General features: G+C 44.2%; 1 protein-coding gene across 7 annotated transcripts in view; it reads left to right on the top strand.

Moving 5' to 3' along the window:
- TSNARE1 (t-SNARE domain containing 1) overlaps positions 1-25,737 on the top strand; it is a 434,224-nt gene that overhangs the window by 242,810 nt on the left and 165,677 nt on the right. The window lies entirely within an intron of this gene.

Genomic DNA, 25,737 nt, shown 5'->3' with positions numbered 1-25,737 from the left:
GTGGCTCCCTTGCTGGGTATTTTTAAGACCCAATTAAAAACATGGATGTTTAGGCAGGCCTTCCCTCCAGTCAATCTCTGACTCTCCCCCTTTCTTCTCTTCTTTTATGATTTATTTTCCATTTTTTCCATCTTGAAGAATTGCTATTTAGAGTAATTTTTAATATATATTTATTGTCATGTTATGTGTTGTAAGCCGCCTAGAGTGGTCACAGTGACCAGATAGGCAGGATATAAATTGACTGATTGATTGATTGATTGATTGATTGATTGATTGATTGATTGATTGATTGATTGATTGACTGATTGATTGATTGATTGATTGAATGGATAGATAGATAGATAGATAGATAGATAGATAGATAGATAGATAGATAGATAGATAGATAGATAGATAGATAGATAGATAGATAGATAGATAGATAGATAGATAGATAGATAGGAGGCCAAGGAGGTTGGGGGTGACCAGTGCCAGGTCCTTCTGCCACTGGCCACCCCCAGCCTCCTTGCTCTGGAAGAATTGGTATGAAGTGCTCTGTTTCAAACACTGAAAGATGTAGCAATGAAAAACACTTGGGAGGAGGAGGAGGTGATGAGATGAAAAAGACTCACTGCTTCCACCATCGGTGAAAAACAAACTTCACACATGTAGAAAGTTGTCATTCTTCCTCTCCAGCCTTCTTTTTGACTTCTCTTCAATTTCACACCATCCATAAACCTTTTAAGATGTCAAAAGAAAACCAACAAGAACTATCCACTAGAGATGGAAGGGGGCTTCCTTCCTTCCAGCATCAGCTTCTTCTTCTCCTTCCTTCCTTCCTTCCTTCCTTCCTTCCTTCCTTCCTTCCTTCCTTCCTTCCTTCCTTCCTTCCTTCCTTCCTTCCTTCCTTCCTTCCTTCCTTCCTTCCTTCCTTCCTTCCTTCCTTCCTTCCTTCCTTCCTTCCTTCCTTCCTTCCAACATCAGCTTCTTTGCCTCCTCCTTCCTTCCTTTCTTCCTTCCTTTCAGAGTCTTGTACAATTTAAAATTATGGATGCATATGAAATTAAGTAATATTAACACGAAATTAAAATTAACACCAGATTATTAGACACCTTTTGACCAGACGTGGGCCATTCCAATAGCATAATGGTGGCTTTTTCCTAGATCCTCTTTTGTACACGTGGCGGGGAATGCATACCCATAAATGCTGCATGGATTGAATTTCCCCACAGTCACAGAAAATGTGTCCTATATCCAAGTAGCCCCATTTTAATCATCACCATGGCCATCAATCATAGAACTGCAAAGCTCGAAGGGACCCCACGGATCATGTAGTCCAGTACCTGTCAAAGAGGCCCAGTGGGGAAATCAAACTCCCAACCTCTGGCTCTGCAACCAGGGACCTAATCCCCTGAGCTAGCCGGCAGTTCTTACTTGAATATTCTTTGATCATCTAGCTATTCTTCAAAGTCTATTAAGTGATCCAGATAGAGACAAAGAAGGAGCCTCCCCAAAGAGCAGAAAAACATTGTGAGCATACTTGCACATCCCCTGGGCAATGGTCTGCAGCCAGCCAACCCTTCCCTTCCAGAAGTGTTGCACTTTAAATTCCATCCCTGCTACCTACACACTTTTTATGTGAATAGTCAACTTTGGAAATGTTTAAAACTCAACTCTCCGAATCCCTTAGCCACCACAGCTCACCGTTCCTTGTGCAAAACAGTAGCAACAACAATAGCATTTCCAAATTCAGTGAGCTGGGGGAGAGAGACATGACTGTCTCTTCAAAGAAAAAAGTGATTCTAATGCCCCACCATGTTGCATTCCTTGTGTTTCGTATATCTCTTCTCCCAGAAGTTAGATGACAAACGTCAGGGGTGTTTAGAATGTAGATACCTTCAAGGCAATGCATGCTAAATTATCCTTTTCACAGATAATATACAAGAAAGAAACAAGTAACCTCTTTGTACCTCTGAACCGCACACCTTTTTTAAAAAATTCTTTTATTCTTTGGTTTCTTGCAAATGCTAAATTCTGCCAATCCAAAAAAAGAAAAAAGAAAAAAAGTCTTCAAAACTCAAGAAACAGGCAGTGCTTACTATTAATTTCTGGCCTAAGGCACAGCTTCCCAACAGCAGAACTTTCCTGCGCTCTGAAGCTGAACCCCCATGGTATCATGGCGTTATCAAGGGAGGCTAAATAAGAGGCTGTTTCTCTGAGGGCACCCAGATGATCAAGGCAAAAGATAACTTCTTGCCTTTAGAAATGTCTTGTGATAAGAGGATAACAGGGAGGGAGGAAAACGCTGGAGTGGCAAAAGTTTAAGTAAATGAGAAAGAGCAGGTGTCTTGAGAAAACACAACATTTATAGTTGGTTATCTGTAGAGAATAAACACACTGTCTCTTCGAAAGAGTTTGATGCAGCTAATGCCCAGCATGGATAGGTGAATATCCTCTGAAGAATTAAAAAAAGGTGGTTGTTGTGGGTTTTTTAGGCTCTTAAAACAACCATTAGATCCCGGCTGTGAAAGCCTTCGCAAATACAATTTGTGTTGAAACCTTGGGCATTGGGGAAAGACATTGTAACTGCATGGCAGTGCAGTGATGCTATTGACCAGCAGATCAAATCAACACTCTACGAGGCAATTCTAAAAATGGGGCCAGCCCAAACAAATAATCATGACTTTGAAACTGGACTTTGGATCTGCACCAAATTTGACACCGGTGCAGCAGACAGTCTGCTCTTGCTCTGTGCCAAATTTGAGGAAGTTTGGGCAAAGAGTTTTTGAGTTATGATTTCTTTTAAAGTAAAACTCTTTAACCCCACACATTTTTGTGCAGAAAAAGCAACCTCAAACATCCCCAGATTTAAAACGGACTAAATATATTGAAAAGACCCATCTTGCTTATCTTGGAAGAGAATGGCTGCCCCCCTCTGTCTTTTTTTTCCCCAAATATGGAAGGAATCCAAGCTGCAGGGTCTGAAATAGTCTTCCTCATAAAAAGCCTTTCAAAAGGGAAAAACAATTTTACAAGACTGAGCATGCATGAAACAGGCTTATCAGCAAGAGTGTTCCAAAGTAGATTCATTCTTGAAGCTTCATGGCCTGGGAAGGGAGATGTTTGGATGATAATGAAAGGTCACAGAAGCATTAAAAAATTATTTGAGAAAAAAATAACAACTTGCTTTAAAGAAAGTAGTGGACCAACAGTCCTCCAGAAAGAGGGACATTTTGCCAGGTATCTCTAGAGAATTAGCATATAATTCTGTATTGCACATGCAAAGTATTTCCGCATTACAAAAGCACAAAGCAGTTGTGTTTGTTGAAACCCTGAGTGGTTTCAGTAAACATTCCCCCAGGTTTTGTGAGACCAGGCTCCCGACACAAGTTTTGAAAGGGAAAATCAGCTCTAGGTCTGGGGCAATCTGAACTTTTGACTTCAGGACCCAGCTGAAGTTTTTAACTCCTTCCTGGACAAATGGGGATTCATGCTTGCAAAGGGATTCTGTATCTGGGTGTAATATAATTTTTTTTAAAAATGATTCTTAAAAAAAGAATAGGGAACAAATATTCAGAAGCTCTCCTGTTTAAGCTGTGAAATTACTGAGGGAAGTTTCTGCTGGATTTTCAGTGTAATATAGTGCAGATATACAATCTCACACAAACAGACTTAACTGAAATACATGAAAAATATACTGTTCTGCTGCATCAGACCATGGGGCCGTTTTCTAATCCAGGAATTTCTCACCAATAGTTCCCTAGATGTTCAAACTGCACTTAAGATACTTGCTGGACTACAGCTCCCCAAATCCATAATGCCAGCTAGGGCTTTTGGGAGCAGAGGTGCAACCATATTGCACAGACAGATTTTGAGACTGTCTGGGAGTTAATTGGAAACAGATATACACCAGGGAGAGGCTAGTTGGGAGTGGTAAAAGCCATGTGTGTGCTCTCAGCAGAGCCTTTGCAGGAGAAAATCTGGAAGTTCACCCCCTGCCTGTGATTCCAGGCTCCTGGAACCTTTGAAAGCCTACCCATGACCTCCCCTCTGTCTGATTTCTGTTGTGATGGTGACCATTGGCAGAGATGGGGACTTGCTACTTGGGACTCGCTGTTGAGTCTGACTTCATTTGCACCGGTGACTTGATTCACACTCAACAGTTGTTGTTGTTGTTGTTGTTGTTGTTGTTGTTGTTGTTGTTGTTGTTGTTGTTGTTGTTGTTGTTGTTGTTGTTGTTGCTGAGGGCAGACATGGACACGACTTGCAACTCAAACCCCATTTTTCTGAGTCACATTGCTGAGTCCCTAAGAGGGATGGTCCTTTGTCCCTGCCATCGCTGCTGCCACGATCCTCAGAGGCAGCAGATCTTTCCCTTCCAGGTGCCAAGTGCTGCCTTCACCCATGCACCCACTGCCCAGCGGATAGACCAGCACATGCACAGTCAAGGGCCTGCTCCAGGAAGGGAAGTCAGCCTGCTGTCTTTATGTATGCGCATGTGCCCGCCTGGCTTCCCTTCCAGGCCCGCTCTCTCTGTGCATGCATCCCACTGGGATGTATAGACTCAAGACTCGGACTTGAATCTTTGGGCACAGACTTGAGATGCATCCCCAAAAACCCAGACATGGATTCTGGATTCAAAAAACTTGCCAATATCCCTGTCTTTGGTCATAAGAGAGGGATGTAAAAGATTCCAAACCATGCTGCAAGGATGCTTGAGATCGCAGCCTCTGGAGCAGTGTTCCCGAACCTTGGGCCTCCAGATGTTCTTGGACTACAGCTCCCAGAAGCCTTCACCACCACCTCTGCTGGCCAGGATTTCTGGGAGTTGAAGTCCAAGAACATCTGGAGGCCCAAGGTTGGTGAACACTGCTCTGGAGGACTGATGTCAACTCTCTCTGACCTATACCCCCAGTTTTGGGGACTCTTGTCTACCATTTTTCTGCACTGTCCATGAAAAAGGTGGTGCTAAGTCTGAAAAAGTGGGATTTTCTCCCTGAGTGCTTGCAGTTGGTTCGATTTTTAGGTCCAACAATAGGCATCACCCTCTCTTACATTGGTATGACCCATTTGGGTTAAACCAACAGCTTAATCAAGGAACAATAAGGACCTCCTACCTTGTGAGTAAGGACTAGCTCAAGCTAATACATAGTCTGCTGTGTAGCACCTTGTTTTATGCAGTGCTTATCACAGCGTACCCAGTTGTTTTGGGGGACCTGAATTGCTTGCATACCCTAGAGAGTCTAGTCGCTATTTCTGCTCCCTGAAGGGAATCTCAAAGTTATAGTCTTTAAAAAGCCGTATTTGCAAGCTCTGGTGTTCAACAGCTTTGGAAGGCTTTGTGGCCTTCTCAGCCGTCTTTGCCAGTCAATAAAGCCATCGTTATTTCGAACCTGACATCTCCCTCTGCTTTCCTCTAGCATTTGGCTTTTTAGCAGATACTCTTGTTTACATCTTGAACAGGAAAAGCCCGGGGTTTTGCCAAAGGCGATAATAACAACAAGACTCCAGGGATTTTATTTCCCTTCTCTGCAGATATTCTTTTCTTTCTTTTTTTTTAAAGAACGGCTGAGCAAAAGAAAATGCAAAATTGTCTCGGCTGCAATGTTTTCTCTTTAGGTTTGAGAAGCCAAAGCCAGCTCTGAATAACCTTTAGGGCACTTAGGATAGTTACAAAGAGCAAAATGAAATCGTGCAACACAGGGATTTGCAGGAAGGGAGAAATCTTGCCAGTTATCCTCACAAAAATCAGATCCATTTGACAGAAAAGGAACAGAAATTAAAGTTACAAACTGGAAAAAAAAACCAATGTGCATCACATGACTGTAAGTACTCTGCGTGTAGCTGCTTGGAATTAGACCTCCTAATTACGGGCTCAGGTGCTGACATGGTATAAAATGCGGTATAGAATGTTCCTAATTATTCCAACTTCTCAAAATGTTAGCATTTCTGATAGTGATCAAACCTTTGTAACTATACAATTGAACATAAATGTTGCTGCTGTTGATAATAGTGGGAGAGTTTGAAACGTTTTTTATATCTGGTTCTCTGGGAGGCGAGGGCAATGTGTACTCTGCATAACTGAATTGTAAACCACCCAGAGAGTGCTTGATGGGGGTGTGTATAAGCAGCACACTTTGCTTTGCTTTAGAGCCTCGTTCCTGTTTTCCTCCCAGTGCCTCTTTTGAAGAACCCCTAATTCAGCCTACTGCTTTTCCCGCATGCACCATTTCCCCCGCCCGTCTAGTGTCACTGCCAGCCAGTCCGTAAAGGCAAAAGGGCAGGGATCTCTGCCACTGTGGAGCTAATTCCCCATGGCATCAGGCGTGCTGTCCTTCCCTACCCAAAAATGATAAAAGTTACTACACATTTTAAGATCAGCTTGGACGGTTCCTTGCATGTCCCTTTCCCGGGCCATTGAACCTTTACCCTTAAAGCCTCCCACTGAGCTTAAGGGGGAAAAAACAACAGGAAAACAGACTTTTAACCCTTGTATGTTGTCAATGCCTTTGAAAGCTTAGAAAAAGCCGCTGGCAGTTCCAGGAGGAGGTTAACCCTTTTCTTCCGGATAAACCAGGATGCTCGTGAAAGTGTTAGAAATGTAAAGGCACCGTTTGTGTGAGAGCCCTAATTAAGCATTTGTTGGTTGGCAGGTCATCGAATCGTAGAATTATGGAGTTGAAAGGATCCTACAGGGCCAAACCCCAGCGCCATGTCTGGATCCAAATCAAAGCAGATCTAACAGGGGGTTGCCCACTTTTCTCTTGAAGGCCTCCAGCGTTGCAGCACCTCCTGAAGTCGTGGGTTCCATCATCATACTGTTGAGAAGTTTTGTTCTTGATATAGTCAACTTAATTCTGGCTTCCTGCAGCTTGAACCCATTCTTGTATGTCCTGCACTTTGGAGGGGATTAAGAATAGCCCCTCCACCAGGCCCAGCTGGCTTGCTTTTCCCACCTCCTTGGCTAATCTCCCAATCACGATCCAGAGCACAGATTTCACGGCCCCACCCCTTTGGTCTGATTGGGCGATCAGCCGAGAGGGCGGAGCAGAGAAGCCTGAGCTCTTGCCGGTACTGGAAGATCAGTCGAGGAGGGGGAGGAAGCCACCACGCCGGGCCTGGTGAGTGTCTGAGATGAGCCAAAGGAGGCAGGGGAGGGGAGCCGCAGCACCGATGCTGCCAACTTTACAAATTGAGACAAACCCATGCCTACCATCTACAAGTTTCTTTCTCTGGGCCCCTATCAACAACCATTTCATCAGCCTTACGGGGATCTCTTTCATGCCACAGGTATTTCTTCATTAGGGATCTAAATCCTGAGTCTTCCCATTCTGGTGCACAAAAATGGAGAGGATACAAATATAGTCTCCTAAACAAAAGATCTTGCATTTGCAAGAAAGTTTTTTTTTGTGTGTGTGCAGACTGTGTACATTGCAAAAATTGAACAAATGGTGCACACTTGTGATAACAACTGCCTTCTTGCATATACAGTGATGCCTTGCAAGACAAAATTAATTCATTCCATGAGTTGTGTCGTACTGCGAAAAGTTCATCTTGCAAAGCATAGTACTAACAGTTGTGTGATTTAAAAAAAGGGGGGGGGGGAATTGTCTTGCAAAGCATGGCCATAGAAAAATTCATCTTATGAGTCACCCAAAAAAAATCGCTAAATGTTTGCATCTTGCGAGTTTTTTATTGCTTGAGGCAGTTGTCTTACGAGGCATCACTGTATTGTTAGAAGTTCCAAATGCGTTGTTTGCAACTTTTTGATTAATCTTCCGGTTCTCCTGTGCTTGATTGCTCTGGTGGCATGTCAATTCGTGAGGAACGACTGATTTTGCATGGAGACACTTTTCATAAATTGTGATGTTTGTGCTGACACACACACACACACACACACACACACACACACAGACACACAGACACAGACACAGTGTCTTATTCTTAGGCTGGAAGTGAGAAGATTCAACAGGGTCAGCAAACTCTTGCAAAGCCATCTTCATGCCCTTTTAAGCCTGTCTCAAGAGTCTCCTCTAGTTCCAGAGTTCTGAACTCTTTTATACAACTGGTGGAAATTTTTTCTTGATCCTATCTTACTGTTCGCTGGACAGCATCATAGTTAACTTGACTTTGGATGATACAGCTGTCAAAATCATGGGTTCAAATTCAGGTTCTTCAGCCAATAAGTGATACTTGTTCCTGCACTACTTCATCCATTTCTTTCACCTCAAATGATCTGCTGTAACAATCTGTTTCCCATTACATAAGCAAAATATTTCAGCTTTCTGTCTTGTATGTCTTTTTCTCATTTCTTGGTGTTTATTAAAAATAAAATATTCATATTATATTGAAATACAGTATAATATTATATTAAAAATATAATATTCATAAAACATTCATTGCTGGAATGTGCTGTGATTTAACTATTGCTGGCATGAATAAGATAGCATTACGTGTATTTTCTGTAAATTCAGTCGTGGGATTATCCCACAGAAAAGTTCCAGTGCTAACTCCTTAGAAAACAGATTATGTTGTTGTTGTTTAGTCATTAAGTTGTGTCCGACTCTTTGTGGCCCCAAGGATTCCTGTCTTCCACTGCCTCCTGGAGTTGTGTCAAATTCATGTCGGTCGCTTCGGTGACACTGTCCAACCACCTCGTCCTCTGTCGTCCCCTTCTCCTCTTGCCTTCACACTTTCCTAACATCAGGGTCTTTTGCAGAGAGTCTTCTCTTCTCATATGACCAAAGTATTGGAGCCTTAGCTTCAGGATCTGTCCTTCTAGTGAAAACAGCTTATATTTATTTGGAAATAACAAGGGTTTTGTGCAAATTACGTTCATACTGTATGCACATTTTGAAAAATACAGTGGGGGGAAAGGCCTTAATGTGGCAACCCAATCTCATGTCAGAATTGGGAGCATTCAAGGGAGTTAATAACTGCTTGCAGATGAGCAGAATCGAGGAAAATCTCAAGAGCTGTGAGATTTGTTAACATTATGAGGGAATCTGGACCTTGAGGGACATGATGGTGAGAAAAGAAATAATTTCTGTTCTGATTTCTTCCAGCATCTTTTTTTAAAGTAAATCACTGATGATCAGGGGATTGGAATCCAAGCACTATGAGTAAAGAATGAAAAAAACTGGGCAAGTTTAGCCTTGAGAAAAGAAGAATGAGGAGAGACGTGATGCCATTTTTCAATTCCTTGAAAGGTAGTCCTACAGACGAGGGGTGGCAGGGTCTGTTCTGGATCATCTCAGAGTGCAGGACATGTAATATTGGGCTCAAGCTGCAGGAGGCTAGATTTCAGCTGAATATCAGGAAAAACGTCTTAACTGTTAGAACAGTATGACGACGGAACCCATGACCTTGAGAAGTGGTCAATGCTTCAACACTGGAGCCATTTAAGAGACAGTTAACCACCTGTCAGCTCTGTTTTGATTTTAAACCCTGCATTGAGCAGAGGGGTGGGGTTGGACTTGATGGCCTTATAGGCCCCTTTCATCTCAATCATTCTGTGATCATTTGTTTCATCTTCTCACATAAGGCTGAGGAACTATAACGATCTTGTCATCAGCAAAGATAGTACGTTTTCTGATACTTTCGTGCAAAATTGTCCACCTTTGTTCAGAATTGCCCAGCCTGTAACAATTGCACATTGCTTTAATGATCTGTTCAAATCCTTCTAAACAAGGATCACAGTTTTCTTATGTCTGCATTTGAAGCACTGGTTGGGTTGCTCGCATCCCTCTGAAGATTCAGCCATTTCTTTTTGTCCATTTGCGGTACACAAGTGAGCTGTGCTTGTGAAAAGCACACAACACTGCGGAGGCACTTTGGATAAATCATAGAGACATGGGGTCGGGGAGGAACACACTCTTGGCTAGAGCCAAGAATTCTTGAAAACCTATAAAATTTACCGTGCCAGGTATTTGTCAGGGCAAGGCAGCATAAATGGATGAGGATCCAACATTTAGCAAGCCTTCTTTCTCTCCCTGTGGTTTAGCAACTGAATGAAGAATAAACACCCCACAGAAAGTAGATACCTGGGGCCATCTCTGATGAACGTTACCGAAGAAGGAGCATGTCAGAAAAGGGTTAAAGGAAGCAGCAGGTTGAATTTTGCCACTAGTGGATGAGTGTATGTTTCTGGCCTAGCAAGAGCATAATGTTCTGGGCATAATCTTTCAGCTGAGCCGTACTTAGTTTAATGAAGCAAAGGATCCTCCCGGCAGGCTCCTTTCACGCTGTTGCTTCTTGGCTTCCCAATCAAGCCTTGTGGCAAAGACGTAGAACCGTATCCGAGCCTTATCCCTGTGTTCAGTAATCTCCATTTCCCCTCCTTTTCATATAGATTCTCTTTGCATCCCGTATGTGGATTTAGAGGCACTCGGGGGGGGGGGGGAGTAAGAACATTCAAAACACCTAGGAAGCCTCTTATACTGGGGTCAAGTCTGTCAGAAGCAGAGTTTGACTGACAGCATATTCTCCATGGTTTATGGGAGGGGGGGAGAACCATCTTTTCCAAGCTGTTTGGTCTTCTCAGGTGGAGGTCTTGGTAGAAGACCGAACCCGTCACCAGACATCTGCACACATTCCTATAAAGCAGGGCACAGAGAAATCAAGCATTATTCTTTTGGAATTCAACTTCCAGGGTAACTGAGCTAGCAATATTCCTTTGCCATGTTGGCTGAGCGATTCTAGGTCATCTTCTCACTCTCTGCCCTTGGGTTTGTGAGAGACCTGTTGCAGTTCTTTGCCTAAGACCGTATGAATCTCTCAAGCCCCAAGTGGCTGAGGTCCAAGCTACCCCAAGGACCGTGTCTACCTTTATGAGCCTGTTCAGGTGTTGAAGATCATCAGGAGAGACCTTTCTCTCTGACCATGATCCTCACAGGTGTGTTTGGTGGGGACACCATCCTCAAGCAGGACAAGGCCTTTCTCTTCAGGCCGGCTTTCCCTCAGGGATTGGCTGCCTGAGTGGGGTTTGTTAAACGGATGTTCCTGCCTTATTGCTTTGAATGCATTTTTGGGCATTTTTTTTTTGTTTACTGTGGTATTTCACCCTCTTTAGTATATTGTTTTTGATTGATGTAAGCGGACAATTTTATATTTGGGTTGTTTAGGGCTACTGTGCTAAGGGTCCATGTGAGAAAATGGTTGCAGGGGGGTACCTTAGGCAAAGGAAGGAAGGAAGGAAGGAAGGAAGGAAGGAAGGAAGGAAGGAAGGAAGGAAGGAAGGAAGGAAGGAAGGAAGGAAGGAATGGAGGGAGGGAGGGAGGGAGGGAGGGAGGGAGGGGGAAGGAAGGAAGGAATGGAGGGAGGGAGGGAGGGAGGGAGTTGAAGGAAGGAAGGAAGGAAGGAAGGAAGGAAGGAAGGAAGGAAGGAAGGAAGGAAGGAAGGAAGGAAGGAAGGAAGGAAGGAAGGAAGGAAGGAAGGAAGGAAGGAAGGAAGGAAGGAAGGAAAAGAGAAGGAAGGAATGGAGGGAGGAAGAAAGTTGAAGAAGGAAGGGAGGAAATCCACACAAAGATTGTGCAGGAGAAAGAACAGGAAACCTCCAGAAGCCACGAATGCTGTTCCTTTCCTGCAGGGACATATCTTGATGGCCATCACGGAGGAGACCGCCCGTCCAATCTCACTTTAAGGAAACAGAACAGAAGTTGTAATGATTTCTGAAAGGAAGAAAGGGGGAAGTAAAATGTAACTGTACAAATCTACATGAGAACAAGTGGTTCTCTAAGGGAGAACTGCAGCTATCCCTGTTGCTGCTGAAAACATAGACACTGATTATGTAGAGCCATCTGGAGCCACTCCAGATGTGGCAGAGAAGCCGGGTGAATAGACAAGGGGGCGCAGGCTTTGTTCTCACATCTGTTGTTGTCATGAGCTGTCAAGTCATGACTTATGGCCACCCTATGATTGAGCACTCTCCAAAATGTCTGTCCTCATATGCCCTGCTCGGGTCCTGCAGGGTCAAACTTTACAACTCTCACCTTTCAGGCCAAATAACTGGAAAGGAGAAGAGGGCTGGGTTGGGAGAAAGAAGCACAGGAGATAAAACCTCAGAACTTATGACACTACACAGTCCTCTGGCAATCTCTAATAGACTCAATTAAAGCAGGCCCATTGACCAAGCCTGTAGGACATGCGATCGCTTTCAGTATTTGCCTAGCAGAAGAAAGAGATACGATTAAGGATGCTTCCAATTATCTGACCTGATAAAATAGTCAGGAACGTGGATAGTTGTTGAAGTTGATGGTGTCCTTATTGTTGTTGCATGCAAACTTCTGGACAGCTCGGTGGTTTAGGTCTCTGGAACCAGAGGTTGGGAGTTCAATCCCCCACTGTTCCTCCTTCACAAAGGCTGGACTTGATGACCTACTGGGTCCCTTTCAGCTCTGCAGTTCTAAGATTAAGAAAACTCCACCAAGGAGACAAGCTCCTCTGAAAGTGGCTTGCCTCTTCAACAAGCAGTGGAAGTTCTAGGAACCTTCTGACTCTATGAAGTTCTTCTTTTTTGTTGATGGCCCTGTAGGAACTACACGATATAGGAACCGGTGTTGTGGAATTTTTTTGTACTGAGCTGAGATTTTCTTCAAGGCATTTCTCAAACTGTCGCTGTCCTCTGCTTTTGTCCTTGCTACATTTCCTCCTCTCAAATGGCAAGGGACAGATTCAGACTTCTTCCTAAAATATGCTTGTGGTTTCCAGTTGCTACCCCAGTTGAGCCCTTGCAAAACAAATGCAGAGGCTCTTGTTCCAATCGCTGTGGCTTCTAAAAACAGATCTTTGCCCTTGATTGGCAGTCCTGAGCTGAGAGCAAATGTTATTGTTTGTAGCTAACGAGATGAGCGGGTGCTGCCTGATTAGCTTGAGATGTGAGTTAATGACCTCAAATATCTTCCTCACTTATGAGTACGTACATTGTTCAACTTTCCAAGGAGTCGCTTTGTTAGCCGAGGCGGTAAAACCAGCCAAAAATCTGGAACAACAATTTTGCAGTTCTAAAATTTATTATTATTATAGATAAAACAATGAAGCCAATATGGTTGGGATGCTGAGAGGACATTACATCTATCTATCTACAGTGGTGCCCCACATAGTGACGATAATCCGTTCCGGATATATTGTCGCTATCCGGAAACATCGCTATATGGAAAGAAAAACCCCATAGGGACGCATTAAACTCAGTTTAATGCGTTCCTATGGGGGATAAACTCACATTTAAGCGAAGATTCCCCATACGGCTGCCATTTTCGCCACCTTGGTAAGTGAGGGCAGGGCACGAAAATGCTGCGGGCGGCCATTTTCTTCTTCCGGCGGCCATTTTGGAAACACTATTTCCCAAACATTGCAATGCGAAGAACAGTAAGCAAAACGCTTACCGATCATCGCAATGCAATGTTTTACCTATTGAAACATCGCAATGCGATTGCAAAAACGATCGCAAAATCCGTGATGGCCTGAAATGCCCCCCCCCGCAGCGTTTTCGCGACCTCCCTAAGCAAGGGGAGGGCGCGAAAACGCTGATAGGGGCCATTTCAGGTCATGCGGCGGCCATTTTGGAGCCGCCGATCAGCTGTTCGGCGGCTCCAAAATGGCCGCCGGAGCCCCAATCGTCGCAAAGCGAGTGCGGCGATTGGGGCTGATCCGTATAGCGATCCCCAAAAAGGGATCGCTATACAGATTTTTCGTTAAATGGTGCACTCGTTAAGCGAGGCACCACTGTATATATATAATCTATCTATCTATCTATCTGTGTTAGCCTGATCCTGTTGTGAAAATAGAGCTAAGGGTTTCCTTTGGTGCCCTTCCAACATTCTGGTGACCAGAAACAGGAAGGAGACCTAAGGCATCTCTCAGTGGCTTTTTGGAAGTCAGAAAAGCAAAATGCAGATTTTTGTTTCAGAAGCTAGCTAGTGGTCACAGAGCTTGGTGGGGAAGGGAGATACAAGGAATGACCAGGGCGTTGGTCCTCCCTGGAGTAGAAGCTCTGAAAACAGTGGGCAGTTTGCATGTGAGTTTTACAGATGCTTCAGCATCACCGAGAGGGCAGGCTACTAAGAGCTCCAGAGGATGTGCAGGAAACCTTTCCATGAACCTTGGAACTGATTTCTATTCTTGACTAGTGTTTGGTCTTCCTTAATGGAAACCAAGAGGCAAAAACTTGCCAAGCAAACAAATAAAATGAATAAAAATTAAAAAGTCCTGTCGACAAAAAAGAAAAGAAAAAGAAAAAGAAAACAAAGTTATGACTCAGGTTAGAAATGCCCAGGACTCTAATAATAGCTCATTGGAGTCATTTTACCAGAGAGTGCATTTAATTTGCCTTGAATTATTTCAATCTAACACTAATCCAAGTATTTGTAATAGTAATGACAATGGCATTCTTTATTTAAAGCACTCGGAAATGGGGACGCTCAGGTCCCTTCCTTTCCACGATACAATTCATTAGTTATTGAAAGAAAAACGTTGGTAAAGTTGTGTAGAAAAAGAGAGAGCAATGCTCCGAAACAGACCCTGGCTTTGAAGAATAATTATTAACAACGCGAGAATTGAATTTCTCCTCATTGTTTCTAACTGAGGCCGCTTTATGGCATTAAACAAAAGAAGCAATCAAAAAAGAAAAAAATCTTATATATATATATAGAAGAATTTGCCTCATCATTTTAAGCCTGCGACTGTTTGGGCTGGAGGGAAAAAAATATTAATTAGGCATCCCCTGCTGATAAGGAAATTGTTTGTCCTGTAGACGGTCCCTGAATAAAGTGGAGGGATTAATGCTGCATTCCTGTATTCAATCCCTCTGTTCTAGCTTGAGGTTATATGTAGACAGAAGTAGGTTTCCATACATGTGTTCTTGGTATGGTGATTCCTGTTCGTAAACGGAACTTATTGGCTGAACATGGACCAGTAATTCTTTCTCAGTCTAACACAGTTTCTACCACACACATCTTCTAGATAGGAAGCAGTAGAAATCTTCTGAGCTCCATAAACTGTGGCCTCTGTGTGTATGTGGGCTTCTTGCACCCGGTGTAACCGACTAATACAGGCCAGAATCATCTTAATGATTTAGGCTTGTGTAAGGGATATTATATAAGTGGCAGCTTATTCTCTATGCACATTCCCATGCCAAGAATACAGCCAGCATCTTGTTCATGAATGGAAGTTGTTTGCCAAGATTTTCTTTGCCCAAGTTTAAATTGCCAACAGGAGTCTGGTCACAATGTTCTGAAATACTGTCTTAATAATGTCTGTGTATCGAAAGGACGCTCAGCTGCAGACGTGCATGGAAGTGAAAGGAAAGTCCGATGCTGCAAAGAAAAATACTGCATAGGAACCTGGAATGGAAGATCTATGAACCTTGGGAAGCTGGATGTGGTCAAACGGGAGATGGCAAGAATAAACATTGACATCCTGGGCATCAGTGAACTAAAATGGACGGGAACAGGCGAATTCAATTCAGATGATTACCATATCTACTATTGTGGGAAAGAATCCCGTAGAAGAAAAGGAGTAGCCCTGATAGTCAACAAAAGAGTGGTAAAAGCTGTACTGGGATACAATCTCATGAGAAAAGAAGACTCCCTGGAAAAGACCCTGATGTTGGGAAAGTGTAAAGGCAAGAGAATGAGATGGATGGACAGTGTCATCGAAGCGACCAACATGACTTTGACCCAACGCCGAGAGGCAGTGGAAGACAGGAGGGCCTGGCATGCTCTGGTCCATGGGGGCATGAAGAGCCAGACACGACTTAACGACTAAACAACAAAAATCAGTATTTCAACAGCCTGGAGAGTATTGCAACTCACTGAAGGAGAGATTACGAAATATGTCAAAAGTGCACATTTCAGCCCTGTTAACTCATCATGGGAAGCCAGTGATGTGGTTTGTTGAAATCTGAGCTGCAGTCTACAAATTACGAAGTAAAACCCTGGCTTGTCCTTCATTTCAAACTCTGACTTGCTTTTATCATAGCTTGTTGTGACATCCAAGCCTTCGATTGTGATGTCCCACTCCCTACCCTGAATCAGAGCTTCCACATGGGTGGAAAGAAAATGAACCAGAAATAGAGGAACACAAACCATGGTTTGTTTTCTTGCGGTGCAATTGGTAGATTAAGCCACTTGTCTTGAATAACAAGGGCTATCACTACGTGCAGATGTCCCCCTCCATAAATCGGAGCTGGAGGTGAATAACATTTGGCTGTCAGTGGTTAATTATACTATAATGATTGAAAAACTGAAAAATCCTCCTCCTGGAGGCTTCTTGGAGCTGAATTCTCTCCTTTTTGATCACAAAAATGAAGGACTTCTACTGTGAGGCTTTTGAGGTAACTTGGTGGGAGGGAGATGTGCAGCCCATGGACTCCATAATGGCTGTCCCAAAGCTAGATGAAGAATCATCACCACAAGCAAACTCTCCACCTGATTTCATGGGGTCTGTTTTCAAGTGGTGAGCTGTGCCAAAGAACAAAAGATAGAACTAGGGAGGGGCACAAACCGGTTCGTCCTGATTTGTCCCAGTTCGTAAAGATGGCAGCACAGGTGCTGCTGCTCCCCTGCCCTGCCTCCTCAGCTGATCAGCCCCTCACCAGGCCCAGCTTGCTTGTTTTTCCCACCTCCTCAGCTAATCTCCCAGTCATGAGCAAGAGCACAGAATTCTATGCCCCGCCCCTTTTCTCTGATTGGGAGATCAGCCCAGAGGGGCGGGGCAGAGAAGTCTGAGCTCTTGCCGGGACTGGAAGATCAGCTGAGGAGGTGCAGGAAGCCACCACGCTGGACCTGATGAGTGGCTGACTGAGCCAGAGGAGGTGGGGGTGACAGTAGCGCCTGTGGTGCCTTTATGAACTGGGACAAACTGGGATGAACTGGTTCATGGCCATCTCTAGATAGAACCATAAACATCACCACATTTTAGGGAAAAGTTCTTGCTACTAGTACAGTAACTAAGCCGAAGAGGATGTGTGAGGATGGGACAGAATAGTGGTGTTGAAGGGACATCTGGAGAAGTTTTTGGCTATAAAATCTGAACTTCCTCATCCATGGACTAGATAAAGTCCTGCATTCCACTTTGTTTCATCCTCTCTCTTTTTTTGTTTTTTTCAAACGTGGCTCCCAGCGAATCATTTCCATGGAAGCGAAGACCCATTTTCTTCTGCTCAAGAGATAAGTTGCAGCTTGAATCGGTGAGAGGGGATGATAGAAGGACTAAGTATAATTTATGAGGAGAGATGATAGGACAGGATGCAAGTCTAGCCTGGAGGACATTTCATCAGAGCGTTTGGGAAGGAGGGAGGGAGGGAAGGGGGTGCCCAGCTTCTCTGCCTCTCTGCTTCAACCTAATCACATTCCAAGGGGGGTGGAATTATGCAAGAGAGATGAAAATGGAGTGTGGAGGGCCGTATCAGATGCAGAATAAAGAACTGATTATGTAAATGAGGAAAGGAGAAGTAAGATAGCTCTCTGGAGTTAATTATTGGGGAGATAAAGGGATGATTTCAAAGGGCAGCTGATATGTCTCTGCCATCAGGAAGGGTCCAGGTAAGAAGGTTGATTAAAACCATCAGAGGGACTAGATAGCCACTCTGTCCTGAGCAAGACTTGTAGGCTACTCCCATGTTCTAACTGGCACCCTTTTTGCATACCTAGACAAACACACTTCCCTAAATCATATGCATATTTGAATGAGCACTGATAATCCTAATGAAAAAAGAGCATGGGACAAACCAGGATTTTAAGATGGTCTCATTTCACACGCTAGCAAGGTTATGCTCAAAATCCTACAAGGTAGGCTTCAGCAGTATGTGGACCGAGAACTCCCAGAAGTACAAGCTGGATTTCGAAGGGGCAGAGGAATTAGAGACCAAATTGCTAATATGCACTGGTTTATGGAGAAAGCCAGAGAGTTCCAGAAAAACATCTACTTCTGCTTCATTAACTATGCAAAAGCCTTTTACTGTGTGGACCACAGCAAACTATGGCAAGTTCTTAAAGATATGGGAGTGCCTTACCACCTCATCTATCTCCTGAGAAATCTATATGTGCGACAGGAGGCAACAGTTACAACTGGATATGGGACAACTGATTAGTTCAAAATTGGGAAAGGAGTACGACAAGGCTGTATATTGTCTCCCTGCTTATTTAACTTATATGCAAAATGCATCATGCGGAAGGCTGGACTGGATGAATCCAAAACCGGAATTAAGATTACCGGAAGAAATATCAACAACCTCAGATATGCAGATGATACCACTCTGGTGGCAGAAAGTGAGGAGGAATTAAAGAACCTCTTAATGAGGGTGAAAGAGGAGAGAGCAAAAAACGGTCTGAAACTCAACATCAAAAAAACTAAGATCATGGCCACTGGTCCCATCACCTCCTGGGAAACAGAAGGGGAAGATATGGAGGCAGTGACAGATTTTACTTTCCTGGGCTCCATGATCACTGCAGATGGAGACAGCAGCCCCGAAATTAAAAGATGCCTTCTTCTTGGGAGGAAAGCAATGACAAACCTTGACAGCATCTTAAAAATCAGAGACATCACCTTGCCAACAAAGGTCTGCAAAACCAAAGCTATGGTTTGTTTGTTTTTTCAGTAGTGATGTATGGAAGTGAGACCATAAAGAAGACTGACTGCCAAAGAATTGATGCTTTTGGATTGTTGTGCTGGAGGAGACTCTTGAGAGTCCCCTGGACTGCAAGGAGAACAAACTTATCTGTTCTGAAGGAAATCAACCCAGAGTGCTCACTGGAAGGACAGATCCTGAAGCTGAGGCTCCAATCCTTTAGTCATCTCATGAGAAGAGAAGACTCCTTGGAAAAGACCCTGATGTTGGGAAAGCGTGATGGCAAGAGGAGAAGGGGACGACCGAGGATGAGATGGTTGGACGGTGTTATCGAAGCAACCAATATGACTTTGATCCAACTCTGGAAGGCAGTGGAAGACAGGAGGGCCTGGCGTGCTCGGTCCACGGGGTCATGGAGAGTTGGACATGACTTAACGACTAAACAACAACAACAACTGGATTTTGACAAAGGAATAGATCCCATTCAGTACTTCTCTCCTTGTTTGGCACAAGGAATCCCTCAGCCGGGGCCTGTTTTTCAAGGCAAAATCCACACAGGCTTCCTCTCCTTCTGCAGCTGTCCTGAAATCGCTTTGAGAGTTTCCCACCCACCCCCCGCTTCTCCAAGTGCATGTATCCGTTTACCCTCTTTGTACCCTCAGGTACATGTTAGAGAGTTCTCAAGTTAAAAGGAAGCTCCTGTTATCCTCAGAAAAAGCTGGCTTGTCAGTTCCCCCCCCAACTCCCCCCTCCAAAAGTCCTTGATCACTTTGGTTACAGGATTGTTTGTTCAGAGAAATTGTTTCAGAAGGAAGTAACTCTGGCTTTGCATGATACATTCTGATGTGAAATTAATTGGTTAAGACTGGGTTTGTATAGGAGATACAGGCTTCATTGGATGACACTTTCACTGCCAAGTGTATGAGGACATTCCAACAGGAATACAACTCACCATTGAGATTGCTTAGGGTGCTTTTTTGGTTAGTCCAAAAAGCACATTTGGACTTACAGCGATCCATCCCACCCTATTTTAGAGTTGCCCCGAACCTTTTTGGCACGGTGCTAGGGTTACCGGGGGCAGGGGGGCGGTTGGTGCAATTCGGAGTGTTCCTGATCATCCCTTTCTGTAACCCATGTGGATGGGTAGGTTGCACAATACACAAGGGGCCTTTTTTTGTCCAGAAAAGTACTTTTTATTGTTGTTGCCAAGAAGTTGCAAGACGTGATAAGCCCGCACAACCAGTGGGGGCAAAGGTGTAATTTCTTATTCTCAGCCGTGAGGATGGCGTAGACCTCTCTAGATTTGCAGCCTTCGCTGTCTTACGGTGGCCTGCTTTGAGTATAATTTCAGCAACGTGGAGTCTCCGTGGCCCATCTCCGAGATAGAGAAATTGTTCACGTGGGAAAAACTGAAGCACATCATCTACGACCTGGCACGAGCCAATCCTGCTTTATGCTAGTACCAAGGGACGGAAAACTCAGGAGCAGCTCTGAACAAGGCAGTCGCAGGAGAAAGAGTTCTTTCCATTGCTGACCTTGACTGAAATACTTCCTTCACGGGACAGCAAGAAAACGCAGCATCAAGCCTTCCTGGCCCAACGCCAGCTTTAGCTTCTGCCTTCAGCTTGACGTGTAACTCAACAAGCGATCGTGATGGTGTGCAACATGGCCTTCCATCTATGAGGAGAATGTGAACTATGTTCCCAAATGATTTCATGCAAGCTAGCTTGCTAAAAAAAAACAGTTTGGTGGAAGATGCCATGAGCCAAGGAAGAACCAACTATCCTGGCCCCACAGAACTATCTCTTGATGTGTTAGGAGGGTTGAGTAAAATATGGGCATCGTGTGCAACCTGAGAAACTGAGGGGCTCCAAGCGTCCTGGTTCTAAGACAATGGCATTTAAGAGAACTTTGACAAAGAAAAGGCAGAAGTGCTCAATTCCTATTTTAGCTCAGTTCTTTTCCCCAAAGGACAGACTATGAGCTGCCAGACAAATGTAAAGTGCAAGTGGAGGGGACAGGCCAGCTGCTGGAGATTGATAAACAAATAATCAAGGAATACCTTATTACCTTGAATGAGTTCAAATCTCTGAGGCTGAATGAACTACGTCCAAGAGTATTGAAGGAGCTGGCTGAAGAGATCTCAGAATTGCTGTCCATTATTTTATTTTTTTGAAATCATGAGAAATGAGTGAGGTGCCAGATGACTGGGGGAGGGCTAATGTCCCTGTCTTCAAAAGGGGCAAAAAAAAAAAAAAAGAGGAACCTGGGAACTACAGACCAGTCAGCCTGACAGCAATCCCAGGTAAAATTGTGGAAGAGATTGTTAAGTGGTCATTATACAGGCACATAGAGAACAATGCAGTAATAACTAGAAGCCAATATGGATTTGTCAAGAACAAATCCTGCCAGAATAATCTGATCTCACTTTTTACTTGGGTAACCTCCCTGATAGACAAGAGGGAATGCAGTAGACATAGTATATCTTGATTTCAGTAAAGCTTTTGATAAAGTGCCCCATGATCTCCTGATTACAAGCTGAATACGAGCCAACAGTGTGATGAGGCTACAAAAAAAAATCAAATGCTTTTTTAGGCTGCATTACCAGAAATATAGTCTCCAAATCCCATGAGGTACTCATTCCCTTTCATTCGGCTCTGGTTAGGCCCCATCTTGAATCCCATGTCCAGTTCTGGACACCACAATTCAAGAAGGATGCTGACAAATTGGAACTAGTTCAGTGGAGGGTGACAAGGATAATCAGGGGACTGGAAACCAAGCCCTAGGAGGAAAGATTGAAAGAACGATTCATGCTTAGCCTTCAGAAGAAGAAAAAAGGCTGAAGGGAGCAATTTTTAAATACCTGAAAAGCTATCATACAGAGGAGGGGCAGAGTGCAGGACACACAACAATGGGCTCAAGTGACAGGAAGCCGGATTTAGGCTGACTATCAGGAAAAACTTCCTAACTATTAGAGCAGTACGACAATGGAACCCATGACCTCGGGAGGTGGTGAGTGCTCCAAAACTGGAGGCATCCAAGACAAGACAACCACCTGGAAGATATCCCTTGGTTTCTATTCCTGAACTGATCAGGGGTTTTGAACTCGATGGCCGTAGAGGGCCCTTCCAACTTCATGATTCTGCAGTTTGATAAAATATGAAAGAAACCTCCTTGATCGCTGAAGCCGGCTATCCAGCTCTCCTTTTGCATCTCCCCACTCATTCCTTGCCTAAACTTTGTTTTCTTTTTCTTTTCTTTTTTGCTGCTCTCGGCCGGACTTGTTTTCTCCTGCAACCCCCACCCCACCCCAATGCAAAATTCAGATGGCACTCTTCTTTTGCAAGAGAGAGGAAGCCTCCCACGAGTCTTCTCCAAAAAGAGGCTGCCTGCACACACTGACAGTTCAAGAGAAGCCCTTTGGCCGTTTGTAACTAAGTTAAGCATATTTCCTCCTGCTCTATCCCTGATTGAATTTCCTGGAACTATCAAGTACAAAGTGATCTCTTTCCCTCCCTCCCTCCCTTCCTCTTTCTCTCTCTTTCTCTTTCTCTCTCCAAATTATCTGTCTTCAGAACAGTGACTCATTTTCAGCACCCTCTCATTCCTGAACCACTGCATTCGGCCAGTATAAACCTCAAATGTACGACAGGTTCACGATACATGAAACATTCACACACACGTGTGTGTTTCTCTGGGCTCCACACTTTGCTGGCCTCACTTCTGAGTCCCACCACCCTGAATCTTAGAGTATGTCCTTAAGTGTTTAGTTATATATACAGTGGTGCCTCGCTTAATGGCGATAATCCATTCCAGGAAAATTAAGCGAAAACATTGTAAGGTGAAAATAAAAAGTCCATTGAAACGCATTGAAAACCGTTCAGTACGTTCCAATGAGCTAAAAACTCACTGTCCAGCGAAGATCCTCCATATGGCGGCCATTTTCGGTGCCTGTATACCGAGGAATCCGTCCCTAAACACAACAGGGAGCCATTTTAATTACCTGGCGGCCATTTTGAAACTGCCAATCAGCTGTGTAAAAAACATCGTTTTGCGAAGAATCGGTTCCCGAAGCAGGGAACCGATCATCGCAAAGTGAAAAACCCTATTTAGACCATTGTTTTGCGATCGCAAAAACATTGTCGTGAAGCAGATTCAATATAATACGAGGCAATTGTTAAGCGAGGCACCACTGTATAGTCACTGCAGCCAGAATTCTTTATGCCAACAATTGGAAAAGTCTGGTGATACCGAAACAAGAGGAATTTAGTGAGAAGATACGGGAAGCGGCAGAAATGTACATTCTAACAGAAGTGTTGAAGGACTGTCCAATACAAAAGGCAACTGAACGATGGGATTTATTTTTTAAATGGCTAGAGTCACCAGATAGTGCTTGAATAGCATAGATCAAAATGTGAACTAAAATCTGGAAGGCAGTAAACAGTAGAAAAGCAGAGTTTGAATTTTGATATTGCAATATGAATAGACTGGATGTCAGTATATTTTTGTTTCTCCTCCCCCCCCTTTTCTTCCTTACACCCCCTCTTACCTTTTGTATCCCATACCCTAACCCAAGCTATTAAAATAAAAATCTTGGAGTGTGTCCTTCAAGTGACAGCCGTAATACGATCAAGGATAAAGACATTACCTGAACTGGGAGCCTTTGGAATGAAGCTCACTGCCATTCTCTGCACTTAAGGTGTGGAAAATATCCTTTGTTTTAAAAATAACTCAAACCCAAGGGGTTTCTCTCTCTGACGACGTGAGATTCGCTGTCATATTCCCACCCCCTCCCGTATGCTTTACAGTCCACCCTTCCCTTATCATATTTTTATCCTTTTGCAAAGAAATAAAGGGCTATATTTAGCTGCTACCCAGTAAGTGCCCTGGGAATCACTGTCGGTCCCTCGTTGTGCTATTTTAAACACCTCGTTCAAGGGGTCTAATTGGTTGGGCATCTTCCCGCTCATCAGCACTTGTTGCGCTCCCGTCACGAAGCGATGTTGGTAACAAACCATGAGGATGGCACTTATTTGTGATTAATTAACTTTCTGGTGAGGGTTTTTTTTTTTTTGCAAGAGATAGCGATCTACATCCTATTTCTCTCCTCCACCCCCTTTTGCTCCTTGCTGTCAAATATGAATTTCCAACTCCCGGAGGCTTCAACCATCTGGCCTAATGAAGTGGGAAGCCTCCCGTGCTCAGCAAAAGGAGAAAGGAAAAGTGACACTCTGCCTCATCAAGAACTGAACTGACATTATTCTCTGCTCTCAGGAGAAACACTTTCATCAGCTGTTGCTTTAGGAGCAGATCATTTCCTAGCTAGCCTCTCTCTCTCCCCCACCCCCGTGTGTGTCTTCTTGCATCTTAAGAGAGAGTTGGAGAGAGAGAGTTAGATCATGCAGGGATGTAGCAGGATATGACCCATCTCTCCCATGAGCTGAAATAAAGGTGGAGGTCACACGGCCATGCTGGATAGCTCCATCCTTTATGGCCAACACGCCCTACCAGTATGTGTTTGAAGAGATCCTACAAGAGGTGTAAAGACTGTTTGCTAAATTATCTGTCCTTGTAATGTTGTTGTTGTTGTTTAGTTGATAAGTCGTGTCCGACTCTTTGTGACCCCATGGACCAGAGCACGCCAGGCCCTCCTGTCTTCCACCGCCTCCCGGAGTTGGGTAAAATTCATGTTGGTCGCTTCAGGGACCCTGTCCAACCATCTCGTCCTCTGTCTTCCCCTTCTCCTCTTGCCTTCACGCTTTCCCAACATCAGGGTCTTTTCCAGGGAGTCTTCTCTTCTCATGAGATGGCCAAAGTCTTGGAGCCTCAGCTTCAGGATCTGTCCTTCCAATGAGCACTCGGGGTTGATTTCCTTTAGAACAGATAAGTTTGTTCTCTATGAAGTTCAGGGGACTCTCAAGAGCCTCCTCCAGCACCACAATTCAAAAGCATCATTTCATCGGCGGTCAGCCTTCTTTATGGTCCAGCTCTTGTAATGTAGTCTGTCTTGAATCAGTGACATCTCACAGTGGAAATCTACAAAGTTCCCAAGATTGCTTGCCTCTGGTTGAGAGTGAGACAAAGAGGGTTGTTTTTTCCCCCTCATCAAAAACTTTGTAACTTGCACAAAACTGTCTGTGCAAAATGTGTACAGTGGGGTCTTGACTTAAGAACGGCTTGAGTTAAGAACATTTTGACTTAAGAACCACTCTTGTAGGAAAATATTGACTTGACTTACATACTTAGATTTGAGTTAAGAACTGAAAAAAACCCACGTGGGAGGCAGGGAAAGTGCAAAATTTGAACTTTCAGTTAACTGTTGGCCAGTGAAAAGGGTGCCTGTCTGCTTTCTCACTCCTCCCAGCGTTTAGAGAGTGGATTGGGAGACAGTCTTCGGACTGCCTGGACTGTATTTTCCCTGCCTTCCCTGAACCTTTCTTGACCTAAGAAAAAAAAAGAAACAAAATACCCCCCTCTAGTGGTCGAAGGCGGAATAGCAGCCTCCCATTAGTTTCTATGGACGGAAAAGAGCCGATACGGATCAAATGGTTTTCAATGCATTCCTAAGGGAAATGCAGACTTGACCTGAGAACTTTTTGACTTGAGAACCGCCTTCCAATACGGATTAAGTTCCCAAGTCAAGACCCCACTGTATTGTCTCCCTTTGATGAACAAAGCAAAGCAAAGCAAAGCACGGGCACACACAAGGCATGCACAAAAGGAGTGGGGCTGGTTTAGAAAGATGCCAACAACCCTCCTCCAGTTGCCTCTGATTCTTAAAGATCCATACAAAACGCAGCTGCCATCCTCATGTTATGCAATTTGCATTGAAAACCATGTTCTCGTCTCTTGGCTGCCTGGATAGCTCAGTGGTTTAGGTCTCTGGCTGCAGAGCCAGAGGTTGGGAGTTTGATTTCTCCAGTGGTGCCACCCGGGAGAAGAGCCAGCCTGGGTGGCCTTGGGCCAGCTGCGCAGCCCCAGGGCACCCCCAGAAGAAGGGAGCGCTAAACCACTTCTGCGCACTCTCTACCCAAGAAACCCTGAAAAGGGTTGTCATATGTCAGAATTGACTTGATGGCACATCATCATCGTAGTCATCGTCACCACCACCATCATGATCTCTTGTTGACAGTACAGAATATTTCACCATCTTGGTGAGTTGGGAAGGAGAATAATGCTCTGACTTTATGAGC

The sequence above is a fragment of the Pogona vitticeps genome, chromosome 4 (genome assembly GCF_051106095.1).
Source record: "Pogona vitticeps strain Pit_001003342236 chromosome 4, PviZW2.1, whole genome shotgun sequence".
NCBI lineage: Eukaryota > Metazoa > Chordata > Lepidosauria > Squamata > Agamidae > Pogona > Pogona vitticeps.
The sequence above is the reverse complement of the archived record's forward strand: the minus strand, read 5'-3'. Positions and strand labels throughout refer to the sequence as shown.